The sequence below is a fragment of the Eptesicus fuscus genome, chromosome 3, assembly GCF_027574615.1.
Source record: "Eptesicus fuscus isolate TK198812 chromosome 3, DD_ASM_mEF_20220401, whole genome shotgun sequence".
Lineage (NCBI taxonomy): Eukaryota > Metazoa > Chordata > Mammalia > Chiroptera > Vespertilionidae > Eptesicus > Eptesicus fuscus.
Window position 1 is genome coordinate 43,615,554 of NC_072475.1, and position 6,802 is coordinate 43,622,355.

At 38.6% G+C, this 6,802-nt stretch overlaps 1 non-coding gene across 1 annotated transcript; it reads right to left on the bottom strand.

Annotated features, from left to right (window-relative positions):
• Positions 1 to 2,334: 2,334 nt before the first annotated feature.
• On the bottom strand, positions 2,335 to 2,438 carry LOC114228372 (U6 spliceosomal RNA). The gene has a single exon (XR_003614517.2). It is a non-coding gene; the product is annotated as a U6 spliceosomal RNA (small nuclear RNA).
• Between the last annotated feature and the right edge of the window lie 4,364 nt (positions 2,439 to 6,802).

Consider the following 6,802-nt stretch of genomic DNA (forward strand, 5'->3'; position numbering starts at 1 on the left):
GGGAACACTAAAGCTGGATTTCTTTTATATTTTAAATCAAAAATAGTAAATTTAATTAATTTGGAGGGTAAGTTTATATATCTCTTCTGGATTGGCAGAATATCTAATGCTTAGAAAAATGACTTTCCATAGTTTAGCCCTTAAACCACAAGGAGACAGAGTACAGGCCTGGATTCCTAAAAGGGATTTCATTGTTTTTCTTGATAGTTTTATCGGTTGAAACAGACCCAGTTCTTGCTCTTGAAGCTTTATAAACCTGTCCTTAAATGGCATTGAAAAACAAGCATCGGTGGATGTACGTGATGAATTAAAGTATTGTCGTTCTGTAAATGTCTGTTGTGTAGTCTAAATACACAACGAAGTGTTGCCTGTTCAGAAAATAGCAAGAGGAGTCACTCATCCATAGTCTGGCAGTCTATTCAGTCCTGATTCTTTAAATCCATATTTTATTTCATGTTAAAATCTGCATATATGGTACCTCATAAAATGACAGCATATTGAATTTAGTTTTAATTTTCATTATTGTATAACTTCAAGTCTTTTGTTGGTGCAGTTGTGTCTGAGTTGGTAGGGCCTTTGCGAAAGGTTCAGTGTCTGACCTGCAGGGTCCGTATAAGTTGGTGCTCTCTGTCCCTCCTGCTCCACGTACCTCCTAGTGTTGCAGCGGTGGCAGATGCAGTCACTGTCTACCTTTGGACAAAGGAGGGCTTTTATAAAAGAAGTTTATTAAATATTGAGTAGATACAAAATATTTATAAAATATCCGTAAGGCTTACTGGAATAACTATATAGGGAACATATGTGTACCTCCAGCTCAGTTAAAAAAAAAAAAAAAAGTAGTATTACCATTACCTCTAGTATCTCCTTTGTACTTCACTCTGATCCCAAGCTTTTCTTGCTCCCTCAGAGGTAACCAAAGTTCTGAATTTTGTGTTAATAATTTGTTGCTTCTTTGAATGCTTTTATCACATCTGTGTATTCCTAAACAGTTTATCGATTAATTTTACATGTTCTTGAACTTTATAAAAATGGAATCATATTATATATATTTTTCTGGAACTTACTGGTTTGTTTGCTGAACATTATAGTCTTAGATTTGTTCATGTCATTAGTCTTCACTGCTGTATAGTATTACATTGTGTGTGTATTTCAGAAATTATTAGCAGATAAATTGATTGATGGACATTTGAAATATCCTAGTTTTTAGTTATTACAAATATTGCTCCAATATATACATATATCTCTGTGTATATATCTGCCATACATTTGCAAGGACTTCTTTATGAATGTTTCCTAACCTTTTCTATGTCAGAGCACACATGGAAAATGATAGATAATATTTATACAATCCACTGCATTAAATAAGCTGTGTCCCTGGCCCAGGGGCTTGTGCTTGACTAGAGGGCTGAGGAGATCCATGGGGGCACACCTAGAGCCAGTCAGTGCGCGCTCAGGGGCTGTGGCACAGCCGTTGGGGAGCTCTGGGCGGGGGTGTGCCTGGGAGTTGAATTGCTGGTTTTGTGAACACACTTCTTCAACTTCTCTCGGTAACACCAAATTGCAGAATTCTACCAGTCTCATGATTATAGAGGTCAAGTAGGAAAAATATAATTTTTTATGTCCTAGGATATCAACTGAGATTTGCTTTCTCAAAACACAGCAATGTCTAAATTCCTTTAAAATGTGACAGCAGAGATGAACAAGGCATTAGACGATGCTAAGAAGTGACAACATGCCCTCATAGTTGTTATTCATTGTGAAAGCCGACACCCTAGGCTGGATGAAATGCTTGCAGGAGCTGTAATTCTGTCTTCCAGGTTTAGCGTTGCATTAGTGTTTTGTTTCTTAGCCCCAGGGGGTACTTTCAGACAATGTATACTGGACGGGAGTAAAGAGAGCTAGTGGTGTAAAACTTTTAGTTTAGAAACCTAAGCATTTAGAAAAGAGGCTGGTTTGTTTTGACCACCTGTAAAATTGGTTTTCTTTAAACAGTAAAAATCTTTATCAGAATTAACATTGGAGTAATAAATGATGATGATATTACTATCTCGACTCAGATGACATCAGACTAGACAATTGGTTTTTTAAAATGTACTAAGCCTACATATTTTTCCCATGACATTTTCAAGAAGCTCCTGTGTATTACTTACGGTTACTTGGCTTCACACAAAAGATATAAAAGAAATCTTTACTTGGTGAAAGCATTGCCTTGTGGCTTGTAGACCAAGGCTGTTTAAAATTAGATGGAAAATATCAGAGCAAAGCTTTCAAATTTATGTTTAGCCTGGTTTATGAAGACCTAATGCCAAAGTAGTATTTTATTTTATTTTTTCTAACAATATGGAATGCTTCACAAAGTTGTGTTTTATCCTTGCGCAGGGGGCCATACTAATCTTCTCTGTATCATTTCAATTTTAGTATATGTGCTGCCAAAGCAAGCCCCAAACTAGTATTTTAATTGAGTTGGCAAAAAATTACATATAAAAACTGTACTTCCATTTTACTGGTATATGGTGCCCTACACATCAGTCAAGGTTTCAGTTGTTTCTATATAATTAAAATTTGAAGCACAGTCACCAGTTTTTATAGTAACACTTACGTTAACAGCCTGTGTGTCCATATGCATATATATACAGGAGTCTCCCCCGATACCTGGATGCTTGAAATCACAGGTAGTACCGAACCCTGTATACAGCAAGTCTTCACTTAATGTCATTGATAAGTTCTGCAACTTTAACCAAACGATGTATAATAAAATTTTATTATACCATAGACTAATTGATATGAACAAGAGTGAAGTTCCTATGGCATCTCATCAACATTATAATGAAACAATATCTAACAAAATGATGTTATTCAAGCACCTGCTGTATACTGTTTTTCCTATACATGCATACCTATGATAAAGTTTAACTTACAAATTAGGCCCAGTAGGAGGTTAACAACATAATTAATAATAAAATAGAACAATTGTAATAATACTAGAGGCCCAGCACACACGAAATTGTGAGTGGTTAGGGTCCCTAGGCCTAGCCTGGCCTCCGTCGCTGGCCTCTGCCGCCCTGCAATGCTACATGAAGCTCCTTGCCCCGGGATGCTCCACAATGCTCCCGGCCCCTCGACTGCTCCGCGAGGCTCCCCCCACCCTGCCTCTGCTCTTTGAGGCTCCCCTCACCCCGCCACTGCTCTGCGAAACTCCCCCCGCCCCACGACTGCTCCACAAAACTCCCCCCACCCTGTGACTGCTCTGCGAAACTTGCTGTTGCCCAGTGACTGCTCCACTAAGCTCGCTGCTGCCCTGTGAAGCAGCCCGCCGCTGCCGCTCAACAGTCCCCAGTCCCACCCGCCGCCACCCCCCTCCTGGCGAATGGCTTGGGGTCGGGGGGGGGGTAGGGGGGAATGAGAGGTGGTCCATGCACTTCATGGTGACCGGTCGTCTGTTCGGTCATGACGGCGCCTGGCTCTTTATATATTAGGATACTGTAATAAAAGTTACGTGAATGTAGTCTCTCAAAATATCTTATTGTGCTGTACTCACCTTTTCACTTAAAGGAAGCAATTTATGGCTTCTCTTTGGCGTATCCCAATTGCCAGCATCACTACTCTTGTGCTTTGGGGCCATTATTAAGTAAAATAAGTGTTACTTGAACACTAGCACTGCGATACTGAGACAGTTGATCTGATAACCCGAATGGCTTCTAATTGACTAACAGGCAGGTAGCTGTACAGAGTGGATATGCTGGACTAAGGGCTGATCCACAGCCTGGGCAGGACAGAGTGGGATGGTGCAGTACTTAAAACTTATGAATTGTTTATTTATGGAATTTTTCATGTAATATTTTTGGATCACAGTTGACTGAAACTGCAGTAAACAAAATTACAGATATAAACAGACACACCACACATTATGTATATATATTATATATGTGTGTATATGTATGTATGTATATAGTATTGGTGGTGCTTAGTATCATTCTCAAATAGTATTGATTAAGCATCTGAGTATATGACACTGACTTCCCTCTAAATGTGTAGCTAAGCTCTAGCTACAGGCATAAAGAATAAATAATATATGGTTACTATAAATAGCAATAGAAAATAGTGGTAAATATAAATTCAAGATTTTGTTCATTATTTTTCTTGTCTGAATATGAAATGCTTATTGTAATTTTCCATATGAGGCCATAGTTCACAAAGTTATTTTTAAATTTTAGGCATCCTGAGTTTTAATAGCAAGCACACATTTCAGCATAGCTGGCCATTATGATTTGTACCCAAGTACCCCTTATAAAAGTGGAGAGTGAATTTGTAGCCCTAGAAATAGGAAGGTGACCTCCCATAAAGACATTCTATACTTACATTTCAGAATTTATTGTAAATTTTGCATTCATCTCTCTGTTTCAATACATTTATCCCCAAATAAAGCTGATGCTGCATACAGACTTATCCTGTGGTTTTGAATACCCCAGTTTGAGAAGCAGGATAATAAATGGAATCCCATTTCCCAAAGGCCTTTAAGTCAGAAATGCTTTCTTGTAAGGAAGTTTTGACTTCATAGTCTGGGTTCCATGTTGGCTTTACTAAAAGTGTCACAGGTTCTCCTGAGTCACCTCCTCTGCGTCAGTGATCTCTCTCCATCTTTCTAACCATCTGTCTTATGGTCTTTGTGTGTCATTTCTTGGATAGTGCTTTTGATGGAACCCTTCTTCTTCTTTGATCTTTGTTTTATCTTGGTTTCCCTACCCTGTTTCTTCTCAAAAACTCTTTGGCCATTCCTTCCTGTCTTGTTATTCCTCTCTTCCCCTATTTGTGATTCTGTTCCCAGTTAAGTTTTAGCTTCTCCTTCCTCACTTGATATCACTTTTCTCAGCTATTTCAGTTCTGTCCTCTCACTTATAATATCCAGGTGCCTTTTGGACAATCCAACTAGGACATTTTAGGGTCACTTCATACTTAGCATTTATAAACTCACGATCACATCCCCAGTGCCTTACATAGAGCCTGGCACAGTAGGTACCAACAAATACTCATTGAATTAATTAATTAAATGAATCTCCTTTTCCTCAGACCAGATTCCTCCTCTAATTTTCATCTTTTGTCATGGTATCACTGTTCCTACCTCTGCTCTCTGCTATTGCAAGTGTTTTGTTGATTTTTTTCTTTTGAAATATATCATATATGTATTAGTTATTTTCATGACTTTAACCCTATTGAGGTCCTTGGCAACTCATGCCAAGATTACTCCTACCATTTCCCATCTGGCCTATTTGGTTCTAATCTCTTTCCTCTCCAAGCTATTTCCACCTCAGCTACTCTAATAACTTTTTAAATGTTTACTTATTTCTTGTTTTAATATGCTTTTTATTTTTAGAATAATTTTAGGTTTATAAAGAAATTGCAAAAATAGTACCTTTACCCACTTTCTTCTGATGTTAAATTAACATTTTACATAAGCATAGCTCATTTGTCAAAATTAAGAAATTAACATTGGCTCTGGCTCACAATTGGCTGGAGCATTGTCCTGTACACTGAAAGGCAGCAAGTTTGATTCCCAGTCAGGGCACATACCCAGGTTTTGAGTTCGATCCCTGGTTGAGGTGCGTGCCAGAGGGCAACTGATTGGTGTTTCTCTCGCACATGATTTCTCTCTCTCTCTCTCTCTCTCTCTCTCTCTCTCTCTCTCTCTCTCTCTCCCCCCTCTCTCTCTTTCCACCCCCATTTCCCTCCCTCCCTCGCTCTAAAAAATTGTTTTAAAAAATTAACATTGCTATATAACTATTAACTAAAACCCAGATTTTATTCAGTTTTCACTAGATTTTCCACTGCTGTACTTTTGCCACATTGCCATTTAGCATGTCATTATCAGACCTCATTTGGAGTATTCTATTCAGTTCTAGGCATTATAGTTCAAAGGGACATTTTTGAAATTAAAGTACCTGCATTGTTTTTCTGTTGCTGCCAAAACAAATTATCACAAATTTAGTGGCTTAAAACAATGCAAATTTATTATCTTACAATCTGTAGGTCCAAAATCCAGCATGAATCTCACTGGGCTAAGACCAAGGTACCGCAAGGCTGTGTCCCTTTCCTGGCCTTTTCCAACTTCAAGTAGCTCCCTTCCCCCCTCCTCAGAGCCAGCAAGAGCAAGTCCAGTCCTCACTTTGCCTCTCTCTGACCACAGCTGGGAAAGGCTCACCCTTTCAGAGGACTCACGTGATTACTTTGGACCCATCTGGATAATCTCCCCATCTCAAAATCCTGAGCCTTAAAGAAACTGTGTTTTTAAAAATTAACATTGGGACATAACTATTAACTAAAATCCAGACTTTATTCAGTTTTCACTAGATTTTCCACTGCTGTACTTTTGCCAGGCAAGGTGACATATTCACAGGTTCTAGTGATTAGGGCATGTACATCTTGGGGGTGGGGGTGGGGAGAGATGGACCATTATTCTGCCTACTCAGTGCTTATTACAGAGGACCACCAGGAATAGTGAAGGAGCTAAATTGGAGATAGAATTGGAGATGATCCTAAAATGGCAAGCCTAGGAAAGAAGAGATAATGTTTATACAATGATTAGTACAGTAAGTACACTACAAATGGTTTTTGCTTTGAAGGCTAACTCAGAAATTTCAGACATATAGTAGTTCAGAAGGGAAAGAAAGTTAGAGATGGGAAAGGGGATGAAACAGAATTTGGGATCCAAGTTATCACTGTACATTAGATCAGCAGGTGGTTTCAATGTCCAAAAGCACTAAATTTAACAAGAACTGTATTATTTTCCTAACTAGTGAGAACTGAG